The 12,971-nt window shown below is 40.8% G+C and overlaps 1 protein-coding gene, 1 long non-coding RNA gene and 2 other non-coding genes across 7 annotated transcripts in view; 2 read left to right on the top strand and 2 right to left on the bottom strand.

The window, feature by feature from the left end:
• The first annotated feature begins 624 nt into the window (after nt 1-624).
• On the top strand, nt 625-697 carry TRNAK-UUU (transfer RNA lysine (anticodon UUU)). The gene has a single exon. It is a non-coding gene; the product is annotated as a tRNA-Lys (tRNA).
• Nucleotides 698-973: 276 nt separating this feature from the next.
• Nucleotides 974-1,046, bottom strand: TRNAK-UUU (transfer RNA lysine (anticodon UUU)). Its single transcript has one exon. It is a non-coding gene; the product is annotated as a tRNA-Lys (tRNA).
• A 36-nt stretch (nt 1,047-1,082) lies between these two features.
• LOC124509989 (uncharacterized) lies at nt 1,083-8,390 on the bottom strand. The gene is made up of 3 exons (XR_006961557.1): nt 7,852-8,390; nt 7,016-7,118; nt 1,083-1,890 (listed from the first exon to the last, which is right to left on the bottom strand). It is a non-coding gene; the product is annotated as an uncharacterized LOC124509989 (long non-coding RNA).
• Nucleotides 8,391-8,444: 54 nt separating this feature from the next.
• Nucleotides 8,445-12,971, top strand: part of MDM4 (MDM4 regulator of p53) — a 38,069-nt gene continuing 33,542 nt past the window's right edge. The window contains exon 1 of one of the 4 annotated variants that reach the window (XR_006961556.1): nt 8,445-8,547. The gene's annotated coding sequence lies outside the window, so the exon portion shown is untranslated. The other 3 variants (XM_047076633.1, XM_047076635.1, XM_047076634.1) reach the window with 3 other exon arrangements.

Below are 12,971 nucleotides of genomic sequence, written 5' to 3'. Positions count from 1 at the left end.
ATTTTGTGAATCTGACCTGGAAACTGCAAGGTGCCTAGAAGGCAGGGAAAAGCAAAAATTCGGTCAAAACCTAAATTAAAAGTCTAAGCTCCTTCTCTCTCGTCTAAATTTGGACCCACCTTTCCACTGTCACTTCTATTTTCCTATATTAGCTGCTCTATTCGTGAATCAAATGCGTCTTTCCTTCTTTTGTGCTGAGGGATGCTCATCTAATAGCTGTATCATCTAGTTAATGGAAATGTATTTTTCATTAAAGAGAAAGGTATGGTCATCTAGTTCCGTGGAGTAACTAAAATTAAGAGGTCCTATTGGCGAAGTGATAAACAGAAGACACAAGAATTGTAACAAAAAGAGGTCACAGCTCTATGTCTGAAAGTTTAATGTTGGTTGCCCTTTCCCATAAGTCGCTACCATTTCGTTTCAAAGTTTAGTAGATACTGGCAATTGATCAAATATGAAATATGAAAGAACTTCAAGAACACATGTCTTAAGGAAATGGAGAAATAGAAAAATAAATGCTTTTTTTAAATCTTGCTAAAAAAGATACTTTAAATATGGTTCAACCAGAGAAGTAATTTATTAGAATTATATCAAGTAAACAGAAGAGCAGGGCTTCCCAAGAGCGCCCGGATAGCTCAGTCGGTAGAGCATCAGACTTTTAATCTGAGGGTCCAGGGTTCAAGTCCCTGTTCGGGCGTCTGTGGCTTTTGCCCCTTACTTACATTACCAAATATTACCGTACGAAAATCTCAGCCCTGAAGCAAACTTCTGCCTCAAATTGAGTTTTTTTTTCCCTTGCTTTCAGAATATGCGAGGTAAATATGTTCTCGGGGAAGAAAACACTGACTACGCAAACTCAATTTCTTGGTGAATATGGAAGTTTTTATGTGGTGGTTTCCCAGTGAGACGGAATTTGTGTTGTTCAGATTGTTAAAAATCGAAGCTAAAAAGGAAGGCGGAAGTTAAAGCAAAGCGCCCGAACAGGGACTTGAACCCTGGACCCTCAGATTAAAAGTCTGATGCTCTACCGACTGAGCTATCCGGGCTCTCACAAGAGAAGGCTCCTATTACAATGCCTTACATAAGAATAAAGAACCTTGCGTAATCGCTTCCTTCCATCCACATTTTGTGAAACCGTTTTAAACCCAAGAAAGCTCACGATTCATACAACAAAGAGAAACAGAAGACCTGAGTCATGTACTTGTCAGCAGCGTTAGCAGCTACTTCAGAACTGAGAGGTATTTATGTGCCCAATAGCCATTATTACGTAGGCTTCTTTGATTTGTAATCAATCCAACACATCCAGGATTAAGAGAACGGCAAGGTACATCACTTTTGAAGCGTTGTGGTGGCATCAGGTCTCTTTTATTATTGATAATCACGTGGATATCAGTTCTAAAACTGACCCGACAACAGAAAAGAAGAAAAGAGTCTAAGAGAAGAGTATAAATATGCTGCTGGGAAGCTACTGGGTTGAACTGCAGAGTACAAACTGGGAGAAAGGACCCTGCAGAGGGATAGTGTGATTGTCCCGCAGGTCCCTTGAAGACGTCCAAATAATTTTAAATGATGCAAACCCTGGATGAAGTCACCAGCAGTGATCCTGGGGGTACAAGCCCTGCCAGCCAGAGAGACAAGAAAGCTGAGCGTGCCTGCAGAGAGGTCCTACTGATCATGGCATTCGAGGCTCTTCTCTTCCACTGCCATCAGTGATCTGAGCACTGCCTTCTGCTATAGGGCCGGCTTTGAGACTTATCCACCATGGGGCTCAGGGTGAAACATTAAAGAATTTCTGTTCGCTGGTGTTGCTCTCCCTTAATCCATCTGCCTAATTTCAACACTTTAGGAGTGGTTGTTCAGGCCCAGCAATGTCACTTTTAGGAATTTGTCCTGAAGAAATAATCAGGGATACATAAAAAGACTTGGTTACAGGAGAGATCGTCATGATATTTTAAGTGGAAAATACTGCAAATGACAGAAATGGCTATATAAATTATGGTACCGTCTTAATACATGGAGTATTACGTAGCTATTAATAATCATGCTGTAGAAGAATACGACTTGAGGAAAATGCAAAACATTGTTAAGTTAGGAAACACTTCAGACCAATTTTTTAAAAAGGTGCATATACGTACACTGAAAAACCGAAAGCATAAATGTCTCTCTATAAAGTCTGTGTTCTGAATCGAGGTGCACCTGTTTGAAACCTTCCTTCCACTGTGTGATCTTGAGTAAACTACTTCTCTGTGTCTCAGGACAATGGGATAATTGTGAGAATGTATAAGGTAGTTTATACAAATTGTTGGGAACAGTGTCTGACAAGTAAAAAGCAATCACGAAGTCACCTAAAGACTTAATGGCAAAGACGTAACAAGAACAGACTACAGATTCTGCTCTAGCTAGAGTTCTAACACTGTCTACGCTTCGACAAGCACTTAGCTTATTTTTAACAATTTTTTTTAATCAAGATCTAATTGACATATAACATTAGTTTCAGGTGCACAACATAACTAGTCCGTATTTGTATATATTGCAAAATGTCACCACAGTGAGTCTAGTTAACATGCATCACGACACATAGTAACACGTTTTTTCATAACGATGAAAGCTTCCACGATCTGCTCTCTTACAACTTTCAAATATGCACTACAGCATTATTTAACTATAGTGACTGTGCTGTATCAGGCTTAACATATTTGAATGGATTCAAGGAAGATGTTGAGAATTTTGAAGGCTGACAATATTGGGTTAACTCCAGACAAAAAGAATCACTTTATCCTCTGAGCAATGGGGGAACTATTAAAAGTTTGGCTTGGGGTGCCTGGGTGGCTCAGTCAGTTGAGCGGCTCTTGATTTCGGTTTACGTCATGATCTCAAGGTTTGTGGGTTTCAGCCCCACGTCAGGCTCTGTGCTGACAGTGCTGAGGCTGCTTGGGATTCTCTCTCTCTCTCTCTCTCTCTCTCTCTCTCTCTCTCGCTCTCTCTTCCCTTTCCCTGCTCATACTCTCTCTCAAAATAAACATATAAACTTAACAAAAAAAAATTTTTTTTTAAAGTTTGGCTCAATTATGTTCCAATTTCCCACTGAAAGGAGCACACATTAGACTTTTTTGTGCTACAATAAAAACAGTAACAAGGACTACCATCAAATATTCTCTGTAAGAATCACATCATCAGAATTAATCATCTGCCCGAGGCTAATGGTACAGGTTTCTAAAATTGGCTCTGTGCAGACAGGATGTTTAACCATCAAGTTAGGAATATTAGACTGCCTTCTCTTTGCTCAAAACCCTTTGATTCTTCCCTACTACCTCACTGAGTAACACATGGAACTTTTTATAGCAGCATTCAAAATCCTCCGCAATCTGGCCCTGGCCTACTTTGATACCAATACAATACAAACCAAAATTGTTATTTAAAATTTTCCAGTAGCCACATTAAAAAAAAAAAGTAAAAAGAAACAGATGACATTAATTTTTATATTTTATTCAACCCAATATTTCAAAATATTATCATTTTGATATGTAATCAATATGAAACATTATTGGTGCGCCTGGATGGCTCAGTTGGTTAAGCGTCTGACTTCGTCTCAGGTCATGATAATCTGACACTTACTAGGGTCACGCTCTGCGTCGGGCTCTGTGCTGACAGCTCAGAGCCCTGGAGCCTGCTTCGGATTCTGTGCCTCCCTCTCTTTCTGCCCCTTCCCCGCTCATGCTCTGTCTTTATTTCTCTCTCAAAAAATAAACATTAGAATAAATAAATAAAAATTAAAAATATAAAACATTATAAATAAGATATAGTATTTTTCACTACTAAGTCTTTGACATATGATGTGTATTTTACACTCATTGCACATCTCAATTTGGACTAGCCAAATTTCAAGCCACATGTGGCTGGTGAATATTATATGAGACAGTGTGATTTCGATACCATGCCAATCTTTTACTCAGTAACCAACACTTTGATCAAAGTAGATTCTTTCAGTTTTAAGATCATATCTTCCTATTCATCTCTTTCTTTCCTCATTATTTGTGCCATGTTTCTTCAAATGACTTCTCCTATTTACACCTCCTGAAATCCTATTCATTTTTTTAAAGTTTCTTTTTAATGTTTATTTATTTTTGAGAGAGAGAGAGAGAGAGAGAGAGAGAGATGAGAGGTGGAGGGGCAGAGAGAGAGGGAGACACAGAATGGGAAGCTGACTCCAGGCTCTGAGCTGTTAATGCAGAGCCTGATGCGGGGCTCGAACCCATGAACTGTGAGATCATGACCTGAGCCAAAGTTGGACGCTTATCCCACTGAGCCACCCAGGCACCCCTCAAAATCCTATTCAATTTTTTAAGGCCCCACTCAAATGAAACCTCTTCTACAAAATCTTCAATGATTGTGTTAACTAGGAAGAAAAGATGAATTCAAGAGACTATAGATAGACTCACCTTCAGTTTACAGATTCAGTAATAGAGACGTGTATTTATTCTTCAAATTGAAAAAGTAAAATTGGATCTCCATGTTACAACATACACAAAAATCACTTGCAAATGAGCTAAGGGCTTATATGTGAAAAGGACATCTTTAGAACTTTTAGGAGAAAATATATGAGTATCTTTATGACCCCCTAACAGGGAGGAATCTCTTAAAAAAAAAAAAAAAAAGGAAGTGAAACATAAAGAAAATAATTAATAAATCTGACTTCATTAAAAAAACTTCTGAAAAAAAAAAACTTCTGTTCATCAAAAGACAACATTAAAAAACTGAAAACAAGGTATAGATTTGAAGATTGGTAATACATAATAATCAAGAAGGATTAATGTCCAGATTATATACAGAACTCCTACAAATCGACAAGGAAAAGGCTAACCAATAGAAAAATGGGCAAAAGATATGGACAGGCAATTCATAGGTGAGTAACCATAGTCAATATATACGAAAAAATGCTCGGTCTTACTCTTAATCATGGAAATAGAAATCAAGCCACCATAAGAAATTCTCACATCTATCAGCTTCGTTTTTTAATAGTCTGACGATACCAAGGGTTGGCAAAAATATGGACCAAGAGACTCCTATACACATTCGTGAGGAGTGTATATTCCCACAACCACTTTGGAGAGCGCTGTGTTATGATCTGACAGCATTGACAATGTGTTTGTGACCCAATAATTCTACTCCCTGGAGTTCACAAGTACAAGAATGTCGATGGCAGCACTGTTTGTAACAGTAAACGACTGGAAGCACCTTAGTATTTATCAAAGGAGGAAGTGAATAAAAAATTGTGGTATGATCGTTACAATTATGGGCTGAATTGTGCCCCCCACCCATTAATGTGTGGAAGTCCTACCCCCTGAGCATCTCAGAATGTGACTCTATTTGGAGACAGGCCTTTTACGGAGGTGATTAAGGTAAAATGAGGTCATGGGAGTGGGCCCTAATGCATTATGGCTGGTGGCCTTATAAGAAGAGATCAGGGCACAGACCACTTACAGACCGAGGGGTGAGGACAAAGCAAGAAGGCAGCCATGCGCAGGCCAAGGAGAGGTATCAGAAGAAACCAAATCTGCCAACACCTTGATCTTGTACTTCTAGCACCCAGAACTGTGAGAAAACAAAGTTCTGTTGTTTAAGTCATCCAGTCTGTGGTATTCTGTGATGCCAGCTCTAGAGAAGCACACTTACTGTATAACAATTAATTCTACAATTTAATATATTACGATACAGTATTACTCCACAATATTGAAAATTAACTAACCATATGTGATTCAACATGGTGGAACTTCACAACAATGAGGAAAAAATGCAAGTTGCAGAATACATACAGTTTGATGCCATTTACAAAGATTTTAAAAGCAGAAAATTCCGAGGTAATATATACATATATAAATCCTAAAGGTCTAAAGAAGTGCACGGCAGGGGTAGATACCAAATTCAGAATAGTGGTTCCCTATGGAGTTGAAGGAGGGAGATGGGACTACTGTAGGAAACCTTTTGGTAACAGGTAAAGTATCGTTCTTTAGGAAAAGTGGGAGGGGGGGTGCCTAGGTGGCTCAGTCAGTTCAGTGTCCAACTTCGGCTCGGGTCATGACAGCACAGAGCCCGGACCCTGCTTCGGATTCTGTGTCTCCCTCTCTCCCTGCCCCTCCCTGCTCGCACTCTGTTGCTCAAAAATTAGTAAACATTTAAAAAAGAAAAAAAACAAAAAGGAAGAGTTACGGGGAAAAGATTAGATTCTTCTTTATACTTTTTTTTGTAAGTGTGAAGTAGCTCATTATGAATTTTTAAGAAAGGCTATAATAACACTGACTTCCAATTCCTTTAGAACTACCAGGGGCTCTAGAAAAATCATCTCATTTAGCCATTTTATTTACAGACTGGGAAACTGTAGAACTGTGTAACTTTCTGGTTTCTAGAAATAGCTAGACTAAACCCAGGTTTCCTGTCTCTTTATTAAATAAACAGTTTTTGAGTATCGTTCTTAGGGAAGGAAGTGAGGATCACTGAGTTAGTTATGAGCTTAAGCTAATTTCATTTTCTTTTTAAGTGCATTTGACGAGCAGAAGAAATGCTATAGTTATGGCTTATTTTCATTAGAGCAAGTCATGTGATGAAGTTTTATGAAATCCTTGGGAAAGGATAGCAAAATGTGTCCAGATATTGACCACTAGTAGGTAGAATCATTTGTGGTTTAAGAACAACATTCAAGGATGAATGATCAATCACGAATTAATATCAACCATGACAGGAAAAGCTCTATTCTTTACCATGTCCTATTCAGCGTATTTATCAAGACTTTCAGTGAAGACACGTTAAAGATCTTAATCAAAATTTTTGCAAAATGTAAAAGGAAAAGAACTAATCCCTCTCAACCTTCCAGGCATGGTTAAGTGCAGCTCATCAAGCATTGCACTTATCACATTCTCCCACCCAAGTACTAACCAGGAGTGACCCTGCTTAGCTTTTGAGATCAGACGAGACTGGGAACGTTCAGGGCGGTATGGCTGTAGACCCACATTCTCCTTACCTGGACTGTCTGAGTCCTCCACTAGACAGATTCCAGGTGTTACTTGTTTTGGAATCTTCTAGGTTGGTGTTTGGCACACAGTAGGTGTTCAACAAATGTTTATCTTAAACAAAATGAATTGCATGACAGGATCATAATTCCGAGTCCAGGAGGCAATAGGAAGAGACCTAAGCTAACCGGATACTATTTGAAAGATACAAAACAAACTCCTGTTTGGGAATTAAACCAAAAAAGCACTCAACTTGATTGCATAAAAAGAGAGGGGAAACAGTGGAGACTGGTTCACCTAAAAAAGCCCCTCCCCTCTAATTTTTGAGAGAGGTGGTTGCTGACTTCAAGCTCTTTCAGAGCAACTGTGAAAAGGCATTACTTTTTCGGCTCATTTGCAGAGATCTGGATCTCCAGCTCTGCCGTAAGGTTATGCCAGAAATGGTGCAATGTGCAAATTAAGGGGGGGGGTGTCATTGCCCTATTTTATTTAGCATGGGTTTGTACCCAGTTCTGGGAACCACATTTTAAACAGAACAAACAGGTACTTGTTCAGAAGATAGTGACCAGGGTGGCTTGAAGCCATGTCAAGTAAGAAATAGTTGAAGGCTGTGAGATTTTTAGCTTGCAGAAGAACAAGGCACAGGATTAGAGATGGGACATGGTAACTGTCTTCAAATGACTGAACAGTATTCATATGGTAAAGAATGAAGCCTTACTCTATGTCTCCCAAGTGTAGAAATGAAACCAACGGAAACTGCAAAGTAACATACTTCAGCTCAGAAAATCCTCTAACATTTAGAATCATCCTGAAATCAATGAGAGGAGGTATTTGGGAGAGACAATACCATTTGGCACCTTCTGAGGTGGAAGTCGGCCAACCTGAGAGGTTTGTGGCAGGAGCTTTAATATTGGGACTCGATGACCGGGTTGCTGATCCAAAGAAGCTCCACCTCCCTCGTTCTTTGCACCTCTTCCAGCATTTATCACATATTTTGCTGTTATTCGTGTATATCCTAGTTCTATTTCCCCCAATTAGCGACAGCATTAAGATGCTGTTTGCCCTCTGCAGCCACTATCTCTGGGGAATAAGAATGAATACGTTAACTTTGAGAAACAGAGGGAGTGGTGTTTTTTGGAAGAGCGGAAGGCTTCCTCTGACTACGCTATTAGGTTTCTTCCATCCTCGATTTTTGATGTCCTAGGACACATCTGTAAATACTATCAGACTCTGCGAGCTCCTCAAACGTTTTCTCTTGAAACTTCACAACTTAGTCTTCCAAGTCCTGCAACTCTCTCCCCGGACTGGCCTCTACTCTATGGTGGGGAGACCGCAGTCTTTCTGCCTCTCTAGCCCTCCAGTGGCGTCTCTATGGTTTCCGGAGGCCTCACCGGAAGCCCTGGTGTGAGATGGGTTCAGGAGGCCGGAAGTTGCGCCCTCACTACTCGCCGTTTCAAAATGCTGCTGAGGCCTTAGGGCCTGAGACTGACGCCCCCTCCCCCCCCGGGCTCGGCGGGGGAGCGACTCATGGAGCGGCCGTAAGGTGTGGCTCTTGGGTTTCGGCGGCCGGGTCCCGGGCGGCTGGGGGCCGGGAGGCGGGGAGCGGGAGGCGGTACGGCCAGTTCGGCGGGCCTCGGAGCCGGGGCAGCTGGCGGGTGGAGCTTGAGGCGTGGGTGGCGGCGCGGGCGGAAGAAGGGCTGGTGGGGGAAGGGTTCTGCGTTGAGGCCCCGCGGAAGGTAAAAATGGAGGTAGACTGACGTGCTTGCTGCAGTTCGGCCGGCTGGTTTACAAGTCGGAAATCGAAATCGTCGGTCGACGATGTTTTTAACTGGACGCAAAATTGGAGAAATACTGAGGCCCTTTGGAGGAAAGAGATGGGCGCAGAGGGAGGCGGGAAGAGTGACACTGAGGTGTCCCAAGAATTGAAGGTAGTAACTTTCAAGGGCTTGCGCGCCATCTGTGCCCGATGCACTTGAGTGCTTGTTTGAAGAAGGCTGGTTTTGGGGCCACACCCAGACCCGCCCAAGCAGAACATCCGGAGATGGGGCTCCGGAATATATATTTTAATCGGCGCACCCTCCAACTGAGTTTTGTACACCGTGAAGTTTGAAAACCACTGTCTTACAGCGACACCCGGAGAGGATGCTATTGCTCTGCCCCGTCATTAGGAAATCTCTGTGTTGGTGAGGAAGCCCCTTCACGCTGAACAAGTATCTGTCAAACGTACTTGGGGTCTTTGGTGTGAAGTATTACTACCTTTTGGTTTAGGTGTTGTCTCCTCCCTCCTCCTCGTATCAGGAATCTCTGATACGAAAAGGCAATTGAGTTTAAAAGTGTTTATTTCACAGTATTTTGTTTGACAGTACTGGTTACGATCACACATTTTCGTTGTTTGAAATAAATAAGTGCCTGAAGTTAAAAAAAAATGCACACAATACAGAAGTGTGTACAGTTTTAACTGTTCATCAACCCTAACGGGTTCTCTCCTCAGGCTAGCTGCTGTTGACTGCTTGATGTTAACATCCGTCCTGATTTTTTCCTACAGTACTCACATTTTTAAACAACAGTGGGGTCACATTGTACGTATTGTGTATGCGCCTTACGTTTTTAAGATGATAGCAGGGACACCTTCCATCCAATATACATGTAAGGCTTTCTTTTAAATATTTGCACAGTATTGCGTTATAGAGTTTGTACAACAATTTTGTTCCTCATCAGTTCCTCATGGATGGAGTTTTAGGTTGTTCCTGGCCCGTTGTTTGTTTTGCAAACTATGTAGGAGTATACTCTTGCTACACACTTGACCTTTGTAGGTGCCTTGCAGACTTTGTAAGAACTAAAACAACATCTGAATAGAACAGTAGTTGTTATTTTTTTTTTTTAAGTTGTTTTTCAAGAATGTAGTTGAAAGAGAATCAGACAGTACTGTGTAGTAGAGGCCCTTAGGGCTTTGAAGAATTAAGAATGATTATTCCTGACAAGAAGTCTTTAATTCAGTCTTAAAATCACAGTTGTCTTCAAAGGTAGAAATTTGAAGATGAGGTGTAGGAATCTCTTGGACTACATGTAGGGTAAAACCAGGCTTGCATTATCATTGAGAGATGAGTAAGACAATTTCGATCCTCTCTGGTTTCAGTCCAGTAGAGGACACAAATAAAAACCTAAGTGGTAATAGAGGTGCTCTGGTGACATCTTCCCTTGGAGAATCAGAAGGCCTTGACCAAGGAAGTGATTTTTGACCTGGGTAGAATAGGAATTGTCAAGAGTAGAAAATAGATCACAGAAGAGGAGAAAGGACAAGCGCCAAGGCAGTGGATTTCCAACTTTTTTAACAATGATGCCCAGTAAAAAAAAAAAACGTTTTATGTTGTGACCCAGTACACACAGGAGGGGTAATGAATGGTTAAGCTCTGTCTCTGCAGCCAGAGTGCTTGTGCTCTAAGACCACGATTTTCAGCAAGCTAGTGTCTTCTCTGCCTCAGTTTCCTCTTCTGAAGTGCGGACAATAATATATTTACCTAATAGGATTTCTGTGTGGATTAAGTAAGTTATTGCAAAAAAGTGCTTTAAAGAGTGCCTGATACAAAGTTGCTTAACTGTGTTGTGTTGGCTTTTTTCAATAACAGAAGCAGGTTCCACAAAACAAAACTTAACCTTTGTTACTTACTTTTATTTTCTCTTCTGTTCTGTTTCATTAATAGAGGGGAGGGATTAAGACCAACTGGGGTACAACTTGTAGTTTGAAAAACTCAGTACTAAAAATACCTGGGAGGTGAGTGATAAAAGGGCTTACGGATTCAAGAAACTGAGTTCATCATTCATCATGGTAGATACTGAGTGGTGGAAGTGGAAACTTGAAGTGGAAACCGAGGTGGAACGGAGAGAGTAAGTTGGAGACAGATCATGGAAGCTGATGTACACATACCCAGTGAGGGGAGGGGAGTGAGTTTCTGGAAATGAAAACGCCTTGTGAGTCAGCTGTATAGGCCCATGTGGGATTGTCCTTCACTCTTGAGATGCACTGAAAAACCAGGGTATTTTGGCCTGCCCTGGGCTATTCCTAGTTCTCCTGTGTTGTGGACCAAGGTGGTGGGATGACTTCCTTTTCAATAAACACATCTCTCTTGAGGAAGAGTCCTTTTGTTTTTTTTAATTACTATTTTTTTTTTAACTTGAGATATAGTTAACACACAGTGTTGCATTACTTTTAGGCGTAGTGTAGTGGTTCGACAACTCTATATGTTATGCTGTGCTCGCTACAGGTGCAGCTACCATATATCACCATACAACGCTAGTATAATACCATTGACTATATTCCCTATGTTGTACCTTTTATCTGTGTGCCTTATTCATTCCATTCCTGGAAGCCTGTATTGCCCACTCCCCTTCACCCATTTTGCTCATCCTTCCACCTCCTCCCTTCTGGCAACCATCACTTTGTTTCAGGGAGAGTTTTTTTGAAAGCAAGAAAAAACTGCAAAAAGGACTTTGTTCCCTCGTTCATTTAAAAGTAGGCAAATTCTTTTCAGCTTTTTATACTCCTTCCTGAGGTTTATTATTAGCTGTAAAGAAACAAACTTCCAGAGAGCCAAAACAGTACCAATTAGTGATGTAGATTCTTTTTTTTGTAACTGGAGTGTTTCCTAAGACTACTAGTTTTTTCAAGATGCAGGCAATAAACAATGTTTGTGATTTCTTTCCATTTGGTGTATACCATTTAATAAAGTAAAACCTATTGTTCTAATTCAGTATTTTTTCTATTTTTCTCAACGTTTTAATGAAATATTGTTTAAAATGTTCTTGAGGGAGAGCAAGAGTGAGGGGGAGGGCAGAAAGCGGAGGGAGAGAATCCCAAGCAGGCTCCACACAACCCTGTGCAGGGCTCCATCCCGCAAACAGTGAGATCGTGACCTGAGCCAAAATCAAGGGTCAGATGCTTAACTGACTGAGCCACCCCGGGGCCCCATTAATGAAATTAAAAAAAATTTTTTTAATGTTTATTTCTGATAGAGCACAAGTGGGGCAGGGCCAAGAGAGAGGGAGACACAGCTAAGCTGTTAGCACAGAGCCTGACGTGGGGCTTGTGAATTCAGACACTTAACTCACTGAGCCACCTGGGTGCCCCCTTTAATGAAATATTTTAAAGCATATCACAAGTGTGTCATTTTACCTTTAAATATGTTAGGATGTATATCTTACCAGATCAGGATTAAAAAAAAAAATTACCATAGTGCCTTTTTACTACAATTAACAGTTTCTTAATTAATCTAGTACATAACTCAAAATTTCATGATTGTTTAGGGAAAAATGGCATTTTACAGATGATTTGTTTGAATCAGGACCTGAATGAACAAGATCCACATGCTGTGTTAGGTTTATGTTTTTTAAGTCTCTATGATGGTCTCCCCACTTAAGCGTATTCCGCCACCAGAGATCCTGTAGAATTTCCCGTGATCGGGGTTTGGGTAATTATTTGCTTTTGGTATTACTTATTCCTTTACTCTCCAGTTTTCCTTCAAACATGTAGTTAGTAGTTAGATCTAGAAGCTTGTTTCGTTGTTTTTTTGTCAGGAATACTTCGTAGGAGGTAGGAGCTTCTAGGTCCTTCCTATTGCTTCACATCAGGAAGTGTACGATGTGTGAATGATGCTCTTTTAGAGAGTGTTGTCAGTGGTCAAGTGCTCTCAGCCTTCTCCATGTGTTTTAAAGTTCCCCCTCCCCCAGCCTTTTACTTTAATGGTTTAGCATCTATTAATGATTGTTGAGGAGGTGATGCTTAACCTGAGACTAAAAGGTCTAGGATGAGTTAGTCTTGCACAGAACTCACAGTGCTATAAATGAAGGAACGATGTGTGCAAGGGCCCTGAAGCAGGAAGTAAATGCTCTGAGAAACTAAAAGATCAGTGTGGTGAGGTGCAGGGAGCATGGAGAAGAACATGAGGCACAAGAGGAAAGACTGGCAAGACT

This window comes from Lynx rufus, unplaced genomic scaffold (assembly GCF_022079265.1).
Source record: "Lynx rufus isolate CCGP_SWC_20201006 ecotype Redwood Valley unplaced genomic scaffold, mLynRuf1.p SCAF_15, whole genome shotgun sequence".
NCBI lineage: Eukaryota > Metazoa > Chordata > Mammalia > Carnivora > Felidae > Lynx > Lynx rufus.
This window is presented reverse-complemented; position numbering and strand designations above follow the sequence as displayed.